The sequence below is a fragment of the Arvicanthis niloticus genome, chromosome 10 (genome assembly GCF_011762505.2).
Source record: "Arvicanthis niloticus isolate mArvNil1 chromosome 10, mArvNil1.pat.X, whole genome shotgun sequence".
NCBI classification, from domain to species: Eukaryota; Metazoa; Chordata; class Mammalia; order Rodentia; family Muridae; genus Arvicanthis; species Arvicanthis niloticus.
Window position 1 is genome coordinate 52,263,591 of NC_047667.1, and position 13,997 is coordinate 52,277,587.

Sequence of the window (13,997 nt, forward strand, 5' to 3'; positions counted from 1 at the left end):
TTTGCTGTTATGCCAGAGCTTAAAGGTCAAGAAAACAAATAAACAACCCGGAAAGAACTCTTCAGTTACTGAGCCCTAGAGAATAGAGCTTCTGAAAACGCATGGCCTTGTCCAATTTATCTCTGAGCAGTGACTATGGTGGCTACGACAGAGAGCACGGGGCTGCCTCAGACAGCGGAGCAAGGTCATTTCCACAAGAAGCCAACGATGCCCACACTTGATGTGCTTATACCTTAGATGGAAAGCCAGGACATTTTAGAAAAGATCAAAAGGAAAATTCAGAGTATGAAGCAACAAAGAAACACAGCTTTGTTTCTCTGGCCTGGCAGCTGGTCAGGGGGACTCTGATCTGGCAATCTATCTAGCCGAGTCTACAGCGTGCGTGCCACACCACCCAGCCTGAAGAAAGCAAATTCATACACGGTTAGACAAACACAGCTTGTCCAGGAGGTCATTTCCTGACATGGCTTGTTCCGATACTCTGAATTACGAACGTAACAGGAAGTGAGTGAGGCGGCCCAATGACCTTATTACTCTAAATAAACTCAAACTTGTAAAATCACTGGAAATATACTGGATAGCACAGTTGTGAGTAGATAAAACCCTCCCACAGCCCAGGCAGACAATGATCCTGAAATGGCTTTTGGTTGAGGCAATCCTTGTCCTGTTATTGCTGGGTCCAGGTCCAACCTTAACTGTTAAAGAATCCTGTTAAGGTTTTTCTTGTCACTGAAAGAAGGCGTTTGTTTTAATCCACCCTCCCGAGGCCTCCAAGCACTCTGAAGTTGTTGGTATGGCCTCATTCCAGAGTACAAACCCAACTACTTAGGCGCTGTATCTGGCCTATCTTTCACTGACTTTCTTGGTACATGATGATGGGCTAGTACTGCCTGCTAAGACAAGCACTCATGTGATATTTTAAAAGAAAAAAACCCAAACACACTAAACACAAGATTATTCCGGATGATGTTACTGCTGGGCCATGGTGGAGGGGACAGGTGCCTGGGCCCTTACTCTCTATTTACCCCATGAGCTGTGTCCTCTCTCTGCCTTTTCCCCTCACACATTTTATTTTTCAGGATAAAAACGGAGGAAAAGCCAGGTGGTGGTGGAATGCTTTAATCTCAGCACTCCAGAGACCAAGCTAAGTGGATCTCTGAGTTCGAAGCCAGCCTGTTCTATACAGTGTTTTCTAGGACGCCCAGAGCTACACAGAGAAACCCTGTCTCAAAAAAACAAACAACAAACAAACAAACTGAGGGGAAGACATTAGTAAAAATGGGAAAAGACGTCTTTTTTCAATCCCAGAATGTTCCAGTCAAAACATTCAGTAGTGCCCACTGTGCTGCACAATCTGGCTGGATAAACAGAGCTGGATCACGTGTGTCAGCCTGGCTGCTGTTGGTGGCCAGGGGCCACTTAGAGTTCAAATGGGTTCCTTTCTTCCATGCATCAGGGTTGCTATTTTTGAGCTCTCTTAGCTGAATGACACAAAGTCAGGGACGGCTACAAAAATATACTCCATTCAGTGAGCGCGAAACCCTCATTAAGTGAACTTTCCACTTGTCAGGAACACACTCCTTCCTCTACAGGCTGTCTGAGATTCTGCTTCAGGCTTCAATGTCAAAGTGACTTCCTTCCCCCACACTAGTGCTCCCGTGACATCCTGTCCTTCCCTGGTCACTTCTCCCATCATGCTCTGTGGAAAGGACAGCTGTCTATAGCTATTAGAGGGCAGACAGAGGACTGGTTCTATGTTCACCACTACACCCATTTTACCTGACAGATGCATGGCCCCTACTCAACGTGTTCAGGTACTGTTTGAACACCGGAGGGTGTGTGTGGGGTGGGGGTGGGGGGCATGAAATGAAAGAACTAACAAAAGAAAGAACAAAACATCCAAAGTTCTAACTGCTTCGAAATAAAGATTTCAAGATTTGGGTTGGAGAGATGGCTCATCTCTCAATATTGCACTCAATAGCACTGGCTCCTCTTCCAGAGGTCCTGAGTTCAATTCCCAGCAACCACATGGTGGCTCACAGCCATCTATAACAGGATCGGATGCCCTCTTCTGGTGCGTCAGTGACAGCATATTCAAACACATAAAATAAATAAGTTTTTAAAAACCAAAACCAAAAATATTTGTTAAAAAATTCAAGATTTGCAGGGGTGGTGGTGCATACCTTTAACCAAAGCACCAAGGAGACAGAGGCAGGTGAGTCTTGAAGTTTGAGGCCAGCCTGGTCTACAGAGTGAGCGAGTTCCAGGACAGCCAAGGCTACAGAGAGAAACCCTGTCTTAAAAAACCAAAAACCAAAAACCAAAACAAACAAAAATCCAAGATTTAAAACACCATCATAGGGATGTCTACAGAGATTACTCAGGGGAAAATCTGTTGGCTGGCACAATCTTGAAGCAGGCATCTACAGGTCTCCTCCAAAGGGAATTTATCTGTTGGAATCTCAATTTAAGAGAAACTTCCGCGTATTTGCAGGAATAGGCAGGATTCCTCAATCTCTCAGAGTCAACTCCTACCATTCACATCCACGTCCAGCTGGCCACATCTCTATCCTTACTTTTTTTTTCTGGACCAACAAAGATTGTTCTGTTGCTGAAATGAGAAATATTCAAAAGGTCCTGAATCAGGCCAGTCACTGCGCCGATCACTTGACTATAAGGCCTGGCATTGCTTCTGTGTCTCTCTCTGTGCACTGTTCATCTTTTTCCTGTGACTGAGTGCTTTTTTCCAATCAAGCCTTCATTCTTACAAGCCTATGCTGGAGCTGACAACCTTGGGCAGACAGACAAGCATCCATAGTACATCAGGGAGGCACCATTCCCTGCATCTGGATTCCCAGGGAGTCATGTGGGGGTGTCCACAGTGGGCCTTCACTAAAGACCAAAAGCTCAATGCAATCACGAAGATCATGCAAATGCCATTCCTGCCCTCCACCTGCCCTGTAGTACCAGCATGTAGGATTCAAGCATGTCCTCAGATCTTGGCAAGTAGATAAAAACACAGTACTCCCGAGGGTCATAACTTAACACCCCATGTTGAGAGCCCTGAGGGCACTACCACTGCAGAGCTCACCATTCAATACTTCGTAGTTCCCATGTGCAAAAATGTATAAAAATTTCTCTTTTAGCAAAAGACTACAGTGTCTTAAAACTGTGAATTCTCAAATCTTAGAAGATTTACGGTATGTGGGGAGCCGTGGGAACCAAATCTAACCAGTGCCATAAAACACCTCTCTAATGACTGGAAAAAAAGACTGTGCTCAAGGCCAATGGCAAGAAGGGCGTTCCTCAAAAAATGTAAAGTAAGATAAAAAAATAAGAGTTATTGGTGTGCTCATTTAAACTACTGAAAAACTCTGGTTACTGTATATGTGCTCATAATGGTGGACTTACCACTAGACACACTAGAAGTAAATACTACTGTAAACACTAGAGTCTTTGGGTTACAATGAAGTTGAGGTACAGGTTCAACAGGCTCAACAGCCTTCTCTGAAGCATCACTCTGATGGAGGATGTTGGTAACATAGGAGACTATGCACAGCCGTGTGTCTGTGTGTGTGTGTGTGTGTATGGGGGAGGGGCTGAAATAGCTGCATCTTCCTCTTCATTTTGTTGTATAACTCAAACAACTCTAAAAACAGAAGTCCTCTTAGAAGGCCTTGTGGCCAGAGAGACCACAGGGGTCAGGAGAGTTTGTACTCCTCCAACGTACCTGACTTGGTTCCAAGTACCCAAGTTAGACAGCTCCCAAGCTCCGTAACCCCAGTCCTGGGGCCTGATGCCTTCTTCTGGCTACCTCAGGCCTCTGCACACAAGTAGTGTAAGCACATAGACACAGACACATAAGATCTGTTTTTTAACGCAAGGCCTGCCAGGTGTGGTGGCACACACTATGATCCCAGAACTTGGGAGTTACAGAGAATGGGATGAGTTCAAGGCCGTCCTCATCTACTTAGCCAGTTGATGGCCACCTGACACCCAGTCTTGAATTAACTAGGAAAAGAAAACAATCAAAATACTCCTACATGGGACCCACCCTCTATCCTCAGACATTTTGATTTAATTGCTATGAAGTATACCCAGGCATTCGAACCTTTAAATGTCCTCAAGAATCTAAGACCAACCACTCTTTGGCATACCAAAGAGGAAGTCAGAACTTCACTAGTGCCCTTCCACAGGAAGACCAGGCCTGTGGCAGACAAACTCTGCTCTGCTGGCATTTGACTGCGTAAGGTTCAGACATAGTAAGGTTCACTGGTAAAATAAATGTTATTATGGACCTGAAATTTTTTCAAAAGACTAAGGCAATGCTCTATTGTCTTCTTACATGTGCACAAAAAAAAAAAAAAAAAAAAAAAATCGTAACCAAATCTGAGTTAACAATGTCTTCAAAGTTCCTGTATACACATACAATACATACATATAACCTCTGGGGTGTGCAAGCTGTCGTGACTTCAATGGTTAGAGATGTCCATTAGGAAGAAATGAAACATGAAGCTAGCATCTGTTCTACAGCACAGTGGCCACAAGACCTACAGATTCCATTGGGGGATTGAATCACTACTGCTCTGCTAGGTTTTGAGAAATGTAAGTGTACTAACTGTGTGAAACTTAACCTTGTTACCAAAACATCCAGGAGTGGAACAAGCATAGCTCACACTCAGGAAAGTGAGAGAAGTAGTGGGTAGAAGAAATGTTTGTAGAGCTGTGTGTAGCTGAAAGCTGTTTCTATTACCAATATTTTGGGGGCAGATTCTCAATTAAATTTGATTAGAATTTAATGGCAAATTTGTCCATGCTAATTTCTTATTTAAAACTCAATTTAAAAGCACCACCTCTGGACAGGCAGTGGTGGTACACACTTATAATCCCAGCACTCAGGAGGCAGAGGCAGGTAGATTTCTGAGTTTGAGGACAGAAAGATATACAGAGCAAGTTCCAGGACAGTCAGGGCTATACAGAGAAACCCTGTCTCAGAAAATAAAATCAAGTAAAGAAAAAAAAAGGGCCATCAACCCTCAGCATGACCCCGCAGGCTCCCCTCCCTGCTTTCCCTCTGAGGTGTCACACCCAAGAGCCGGAAGTGCCATCTCCCCCTGAGCCCACCTCCTCCCACATCCACAGTAACATTCATCCCTTTGCACACATGACGGTTCTTTTCCTCTCGGCCCAGAACCAGGCTGGTCTCCGTGAAAGCCCAGCCTTCCGGGGTTCCATCCAATGAGACTGGTGAGGATGCCTCTGATTTGATGAGTTCTGCCCTGCTACTCAGTATCTCTCATCCTGCACCTCATGGCTGCAGTCCGCTGAAGCTGCAGCTTTAGCGCCTTCCAGAGAAAAACAGACTCTTCTGGCCACTGGTCCTGCAGCTGACTTGTGTTCCCCAACTACAATCTCTTTTTAAAAAATTATGTTTAAGGGTTTACTTTTTTGTTTAATGTTTTTGAGACAGGATCTTACTGTATAGCTCTACCTGGCCTACAACTAGCTTTGTATATCAGGCTGGCTTTGAACTCAGAGATCTGCTTGCCTCTGCTTCAAGACTGCTGGGATTCAAGGCATGTGACAAGAATGTCCAACTAAGGATTTAGTTTTATGTATGTGTGTATCTGTATGTGTGGCATGTGCATGCCACATGCATGCAGGTACCCATGAAGGCCAGAAGAGGGTGTTGGACTTCTTGGAGTTGGAGTTTCAAGAGACTATGAGTCGTCCAAAATGGGTGCTGGGAGCCAAACTCAGGTCCCCTGGAAAAGCAGCCAGAGTTCTTAGCGGCTGAACCATCTTCCCAGCTCCCTGAAAACACAATTTCTTGACAGTCTTTATGTCCTGGTACCCAGCACACCTCTCGATACAGCTGAATGGAACTGCAGAGGCAGACCCAGCAGCAATCTCAGCACTCAGGAGGCAGAGACACAAAAGCTTCAAGTTTAAGGCCAGAATGGGCAATACAGTGAGGTCCAGACAACCCTAGGCTGCAGAGTAAGAGTCTGTCAAAACAAATGAACAAACAAACAAAACAACCCCCCCCCCCAACACACACACAATTTATAATGGACAAGAATATACTTGGTAGTAGAACACTTGTGTAGCATGCACAAACCCTAGATTTAATCCTTACTAGCACAAAGAAAGGAAACAAAACAAACATAACAAAGCAAACACACCAACAACAGCAAGAACAGACAGGTAACAGTGGTCTTTTAAGACTTCTCTACAATGATATTATCGCTAAAAACCCACAAAAGTACTCATTTTTAACTAAAGTAAAGAAACCAACTTGCCCTTAAGTCAATCACTCCCTGAGTCCTATAAAAGTCTGGTGGATGATCAATTTATCACAGCCAGAAAGAGTTTAGGTGCAAATGCTCTCACACTGGATGGGAGTAAAACATCTGTGTCCTCCTCCCTGTTGGGACACAGCTTTATTAGAATAAAAGGGAATACTGTCAATGAACCAGTCAGAGGCAGCTTGTTCACTGGACAGTGAGGTGCTAATTTCTGCAGGGATGGACTCATCAGACATCACACATGAATGTGTGCATTCTCATGAGTCAGGTGTGGTGGCACATACCTGTAATCCTAGCACTCAGGAGACAGGGACAGGAGGATGGCCACAAGTTTATGCTGGCTAGAGTTACACAGTGAAACTGTCTTTTAAAAAGAAGTTGAGTACACACAGTAAGCAGGTGTAAGCTCAGAAAAATGACCGTTGTAACAGGAACAGGACTGTCCTGAGTGTGGGCTATCTACCATTTTTCCCATGATTTCTGTATATTCCCATCAAACCATCATCCTGAACTACTAAATAGACTGCACATGGTTAAAGTCAAAGTCTGAAGAAGCACAGGGAGTATGCACATGCTTTATGAACATGCACTTGAGTTCAGTCCAGAATGTCAGAAAGATGGACCAGAAGTGCATCCCGCAGAAACAGAAACAAGCAGCCCTGTTTAAGGCTCAGGAGTTTGCAGTTTCAAAGGGTTTGAACTAAGAATAAGGGATTTTAAACAGGACAAGATGATCACAGTGGGCTTTTTGGATGAGATTGGACATTATTACACAGGAAAAAGATGAGAGACTCAGAACAGAACTTTCCCAAAGGATTCTTTAAAATATCAATTCCACCCTCAATATCAGACAAATACAAAACTCCCGGAGTCAGAAACTGATCTCAAATCATCTAAAAACGATGCTACTAAGGAAACCAAGTTATTTTTACATATATAAAACTACAAATAATTTAGATAGGTGAGGGCTTTTCAAAGACACATTTACTTATTTTATGTATGTGAGTACACAGTAGCTGTCTTCAGACACACCAGAAGAGAGCATCAGATCCCATTACAGATGGCTGTGAACCACCATGTGGTTGCTGGGAATTGAATTCAGGACCTCTGGAAGAGCAGTCAGTGCTCTTAACCACTGAGTCATCTTTCCAGTCCTGGGGTAATTTTTGTTGTTGGTTTTTTTGTTTTTCCTAAATAGGATTTTTTTTTTTCATGTGTGCATGAGTGTTTGCACTCGTGTATGCTTGTGAACTACATGTCTGTCTGGTACCCAGAGAGGTGAGGAGAGGGCATCAGATTCCTTGAAACCTGAGTGACAGACTGTTGTCAGCCACTATTTGCACACTAGGAACTAAACCTAGGTCCTCTGCAAGAGCAGCCAGTGCTCTTAACAACTAAGCCATTTCTGTAGCTCAAAGGGATTTTTTTTCTTTTCTTTTTTTTTTTTTTAAGAAAAAAAGAACAACACATGCATAATTTCTTTGAAATAACTAGTAATAAGAAATTATAGAGCATAGAGAGACAACCGAATCTCTACTCAAGGTCGCCCTAATACACATAGTGAGTCCCCTACATAGTGAAACCCTGTCTCCAAAAAAGGGGAAGACATGAATAAAATATATTTATCCAAAGCTCTTAAAGCTTTATTTTCAAACACCACCACCACTTCGATGGGAATCTTACCAAACTTTTACTCAGTTTCAAAATATTCCTCATAAGATGGCTCCTTACACAGCAGGGAACAAGGTTACTGGACTGTGGAGAGCAACACACGGCACCGTAAATGGAAAGGAGAGCCAGCCAGCGTCTCCTGGTGACCTGCATGGAGGACAGTGTCATTCCTGTGACATTTCTGACAAATCACCAGACAATGGGCTGAGGGACAATCTACAATGTAACTGGCCTCTATCACTTATGTTTTTTATGTTGGTGTGAAGCCAGGTGGTGGTGGCACAGGCCTTTCATCTAAATTCACTCAGGAGGCGGAGACAAGCCAATCTCTGAGTTCGAGGCCAGCCTGGTCTACAGAGTGAGTTCCAGGACAGTCAGGGCTACACAGAGAAAACTTGTCTCAAAACAAACAAAGATATGGTGTGAATTTTAAAAAGGGGAAAGTGCTCCTGACTAAAGGTGACTAAAGAGACAAGGACCGCCATGATATGACATGAAGAAAAGGATCATCTTAAGACAGCAGGCAAATTGAAGCCACGTACTGCACACTACGACTATTTCAGTATTCACCTCCTGACTATGATAAGGACACTGTCACACAAGAGAGCATCTTTAGAGAGTGTGCAGCGGAGTACTTGGAGGGAGGGCAGGAAGCTGAGTACTTGGAGGGAGGGCAGGAAGCCTCGTTGCTGATGCTGAGCTGGGAGGGAGGGGGAGAGATTTAATGTTAACATTTAAACAGCCGAAGGCAGACAGTAATTGCATTCTTTTGCAACTTTTCCTTAAGTCTGAAATTATAACAAAATAACTATGAATGAGAAAAGTGAAGCAGTATTTTACTTCCTCTTGCAGACATTTGAACGACTATAATTCAGTGATGCCTCTGCAGCCTATGCAAGCGGGGTGATGAGCCCCACCCAGAACTGCCCAGCTTGGAGACAACCTGCACGCATGTTCCTGACTCCTTACCGATTGCTCCATTTAGACCAGGTCAGCTGCCTTGGGTTGCTGCCAGCCTCAGCAGCCCCACACCACCTCCTTAATTAAGTGTTACCACATATTACAGGCTTCAAAACTGCCTGGCTCAGGTTCATTTTGCAGATGAAAATATTCAAGGCCAGAAGGATGGCTTATTGAAGGTATCCAGACCATACAAAAACAGGATGTGAATAATTCCAGTTATTACTTTTTCCTGACACCATGCTCATTTACCAGTGCATAGAATAAGCTTAGTCTCTTGTAGAAGAGCTAAACTGGACGTAACATCGCGTGGAAACTGGTGACAGATAAAGGGGTGTCCATTCCTGGGACCCTCGTGGGACTCCTCCACATGCATGCCACAGAACTAATACACGCATGCACAACACACTAAATTTTAAAAATCTCAGTAACGTGAAGAAATGGACTTTGTCAAACTAGTTTTAGCTCCATGTGGGCTGTGTTGCTCATTACGACCCAGTGGCCTGAGGAGTCACTGAGGATGTGCAATGTGCTGTATTTCAGGATTCTCATAACTTCCTCCCTCCTCACCAGAGAAACCCACATTCTCATTGTTTCAGAGTCTCTGGACAGTGTAGCACCTCCGGTGTGGCTGGCTCTATTGATCAAAGTGTAGCTTATGACTCTTTGTGAGTTGTATACACAGAGAGACCACAACATAACACAGGGTGAAGAACACACACTGTTACCTGGTTATGGACACTTAGGGCATCTCACGCATCTAAGACTTTCCCAGACACTTTTAGATAACTGTGTCTTTTGCTTCCTGACATACCATAAATGTTCAATGGAATGAAACCTCAGGTCTGTCTCCCCAGAGGTGAGCACTCACCAGAGAGTCTAGATGGCAAGAAGTGGCCAGAATGACCAAGTTCATCAAATCACCACGTGTGACGCTCAAGTTACAAAGTAAGAGTAAACAGTCTCTTACAGAAGAATCATGTTACCAGTATAGATAGTTCAAGGACCTTTGAGGAAGCTAACATGAAACTTTCTAAGTCACACTGCCACTTTAAAAATAATTTTCAAATCCATACGTTCATGTGAATTTTCAAAGGGAAATGTTTAAGTAACTCTTGGCTAAGAGAATACCATAGCATCATAAGAAAGAATAAGGAAGTTCTGCCTGTATCTCTCTCTCTCTCTCTCTCTCTCTCTCTATATATATATATATATATATATATATATATATATATATATATATATCGGTATCTCTCTCTCTGTCTCTCTGTCTCTCTGTCTCTCTGTCTCTCTCTCTCTCTCTCTCTCTCTCTCTCTCTCTCTGTGTGTGTGTGTGTGTATGTAAGTAGGGTCTTTCACCTGGAGCTTGTCAGACTAAGCTAAACCAGCTGGCCCGAGAGCCCCAGAGCTTCTCCTGCCTCTGCCCCACAGCACTAATGTTTCACCTGGATACTTCAGTACTGGCTCTTACAAGAGAGCTGCTGGTACAGCTAAGTCACTGTCATACTTGAATGACAAGGACTTGACTGGCTGAGCCATCTCCCTAGTCCAGTAAGAAAGTTCTTAAATGCTGGTATAAAATGATCCCCAATATAGATTACTAAATGAAAAAAAAAAAAAAAAAAAAAGTAAACACACCCTATATAAAATTTAACTCAAATAGATCAGATTTAAAATATGAGGTAAAACTATCCAATCTTTAAAAAGAAAAGAAAAAAAAACCACCACCGGAGTTAACTGTTGTGAATTGTTATTAGTCAGTGATACTTTCCTAGAACCAAAGCAGAACCAATAAAAGGGAGGAGGGCGAGACTGGAGAGATGGCTCAGTGGTTAAGAGCACTGTCCTTCCAAGGACTGGGGTTCAGTTCCCAGTACCCACACGGCAGCTCACAACTGTCTGTAATTCCTGTTCCAGGGGATTTGACACCCTCACACACATACATGCAGTCAAAATACCAATGTACATAAAATTAAAAAAAAAAAAAGATTATAAAAAGATAAGATGGGTAAATTAGGTTTAATAAAAATTAAAAACTTGTGTGGTTCAAACTCTCAAGAATTTGAGATGAAAACTCTCTAATAGAAGGAAATATTTGCCAGCTGTGTCTAACCTGGCACACTGTAGGTCACAGAGACCCTGTCTCTAAAGCAGTGGAGGGCTGGGAGATGATTGGAGGGGCACTCAGAGGTCAAGAGCACTTACTGCTCTTGCAGAGGACCAGTTCCCAGCAGCCACATGGAATCTTATAACTTCCATTGTGAGAAATCTGATCCCTCTTCTGGCTTCCTTGGGTGCAGTACAGGCAAGGCACATTTGCATAATGAAGGAAAAACACTCGTACACATAAAATAAAATATTTTACAATTCAATAAGCACAACTAAGGTAGATAGTGCCTGAGGAGTGACACCAGAGATTGGTCTTTGGCCTCTACCTTATACACACACACATTTGGGGTGCGGGTGAGGGTGGGGGTGCGGGTGCGGTGAGCAGTCACATTTCCCTAGTCCCTTACTTCATTCTGGACTTCCTTAGAAAGCCTGCCCTGCTCTTCAAAGAGTTATGCACCTGAAGCAAATGTCATCAACTCAACCAAATTTTGCATAGTGAGTTCAAGGCCAGCTAGCTAGAGAGACATAGCAAAACCCTATTTTACAAACTCTAAATAAATAAATACCAAAATATAAGTGTATTTAAAATGTTGCATAAAATCACCTTCAAGACGCTTCTAAATGTTATCTATTAAACAAATGAGTTTGCATCACAGACTTATCTCAGCATATATATGCTTATGCAGATATTCCACAGGTTTTTTTTTTTTTTTTTTTTTTTTTTTTTGGTTTTTCGAGACAGGGTTTCTCTGTGTAGCCCTGGCTGTCCTGGAACTCACTCTGTAGACCAGGCTGGCCTCAAACTCAGAAATCCGCCTGCCTCTGCCTCTGCCTCCCAAGTGCTAGGATTAAAGGTGTGCACCACCACTGACTGGCGATATCCCACAGTTTTAAAAAAACAGTTCCGGTCCTATCATTTCAGATACGGGTTACCCAACCTGGAGTGCCTGCCTCATTAGGTTACTTTAGAACTGAAATTAGTTAATCCTTTCAAAGAGCTTAAGATGGTACCTGGCCTAGCATATACTCCATATACTGTAAGAAATAAACCAGCAGCTGCAAGAACACTTAGGTACATTCCTATTGGACAGACGTACGCCCAAAGAAAATGACTTACCAAGCGATATTAGCAGGGGAGGGGATGAATTAGAACATTTAGGATATATATGCACTACAGTGTTGTGGAGAATCTGACTACTTTGTATCCTGACTTTAAAAAGTTAATAAGAGGTATTTCATTTCTCTTTTCTCTGAAAAATTACCAATATTGGTAATGAGAATAAAACCTTGGTCCTACTTACTTTCTGTTCATTACTTATCTGTCCAAATGGTCTCTAAGCACTGACAGGACCCTAGGCAACTTCAGTCTTCCACTATGCCCCGGGGCTTTTCTGAGTTTGAGCCTTGTATGACCCCTTAGTTCAGTGTTTCTCAACTTGTAGGTCTCATGCATGACCTCTTCTTGGGTGGAGGTGAATGAGCCTTTCATGAAGTCACCTAAGGTCCTTCGAAGATAGATATTTACATTATTATTCATAACAGTAGCACAATCACAGTTATGAAGTAGCAACAAAAATAATGTTATGGTTGGGGGTCACCACAACATGAGGAACTGTATGAAAGGGTGGCAGTGTCAGGAAGGGTGAGAAGCACTGTCCTAGTTAACATGCCTGCATAGCCCTAGCGTGCTCTAAACAGGTCAAGGTTTGTATGGCATCCCTGAGCAGAAGTCTCTGCCAGCAGGAGTTGAGTCTTTTCAGCTCCCTCTTCTCAACATGCTTGCTTGTGGGAGCTCCGTGCATCAGGAGGGGAATCACTGTTGATCCTCCATGACTAGAAGGTTCCTGAACACATGCTCTGGTGCTGTCTCTTGGTCTCCACTCGGATTTGCTGGCGTGAACAGAGACCAGAGGAAACAAAGCACTACAAACCAGAGGCTAAAAGGGAAGAACCGGAAAAGAAAGCTAAAGGCCAAGAAAAGACTTGCAATGCAAACATCAGATTCCAAAACCGCTAGGTGACAAGATCTAATTATTAAACGCAGAGCAGACCGGGCTGGAGAAATTTTGCTGAGAGCTGGAGCTTAGAGATGTAGCTAAGGGGAGCTGTGAGGCCGACGTCAGGTTTCTTAACTAGACAAACTCTACAGCAGTCTGTACTGCAAGGACAGTAAGACAGATCTGAAAGGGGCCACTGACGCAGATGTAAGAGCAGACACAAGGCAGTGGGAGAGCTTTCCCAGACGTGAGGGACTGCCAGGTGCATACAAGGAAGGGCCAGGAGGACTGGGAAGGGAAGACTTTGCCAGGAAATGAGTCCAACAATGGCTGTGGAGAGCAGGAGAGGGAGACAGGCAGCCAGGAAGTGACTAAGGCACTCAAGGGGGTGTGGTGGGGGAGAGCAAGACCGCAGTCTTGATGAGCTCCAGCAACTTGGAGTGGGCTTGGGAGAGAGGAGCAGGGCGGCATTCTAAAGTTGCTGTGTTCTCTGGTAAGGGAGAGAGGCAGAGACTTCCGAACCCCAGGAGGAAAGAAGGCCAGGCTGGTAAGAAACAACCTGAGGGTGTGAGCAGAACCTGAGAAACAGGGACTTCCTGTAGGTAAGGGGTCATGCAGGTGAGTAGCCCCTGGGGGGTGGGGGGGTTGTTGGACTGTCAGGATGGTGTGTATGTTTTATAGGAAAGCAGTACCATACAGGGGTTTTTAGACCATACTGGAATTTTTAGACCTCAGTTTTAACATTTGTTTACAGTAAACTATCTCCGTACCTCACGAGTTTAGAAAGCTTTAACTCAGATTTTAAAAATTCAAGTCAGATGTGGTGGTTCACACCAGTAATCCCAGCACTTAGAAAGACCAACACAGGAGGATTACTGTCAGTTCAAGGCCAGGTTGAGCTACACAGTGAGTCTGAAGCTAGCCTGGGCTATACAGCATGTGAGACTCT

At 43.7% G+C, this 13,997-nt stretch overlaps 1 protein-coding gene and 1 long non-coding RNA gene across 5 annotated transcripts in view; one reads left to right on the forward strand and one right to left on the reverse strand.

Annotated features, from left to right (window-relative positions):
• The window catches only part of Mpzl1 (myelin protein zero like 1), a 41,176-nt gene that overhangs the window by 23,760 nt on the left and 3,419 nt on the right, over positions 1–13,997 (reverse strand). The window lies entirely within an intron of this gene.
• On the forward strand, positions 1,676–13,928 carry LOC143443811 (uncharacterized). Its single transcript, XR_013113103.1, has 3 exons — positions 1,676–1,814; positions 8,832–8,969; positions 13,547–13,928. It is a non-coding gene; the product is annotated as an uncharacterized LOC143443811 (long non-coding RNA).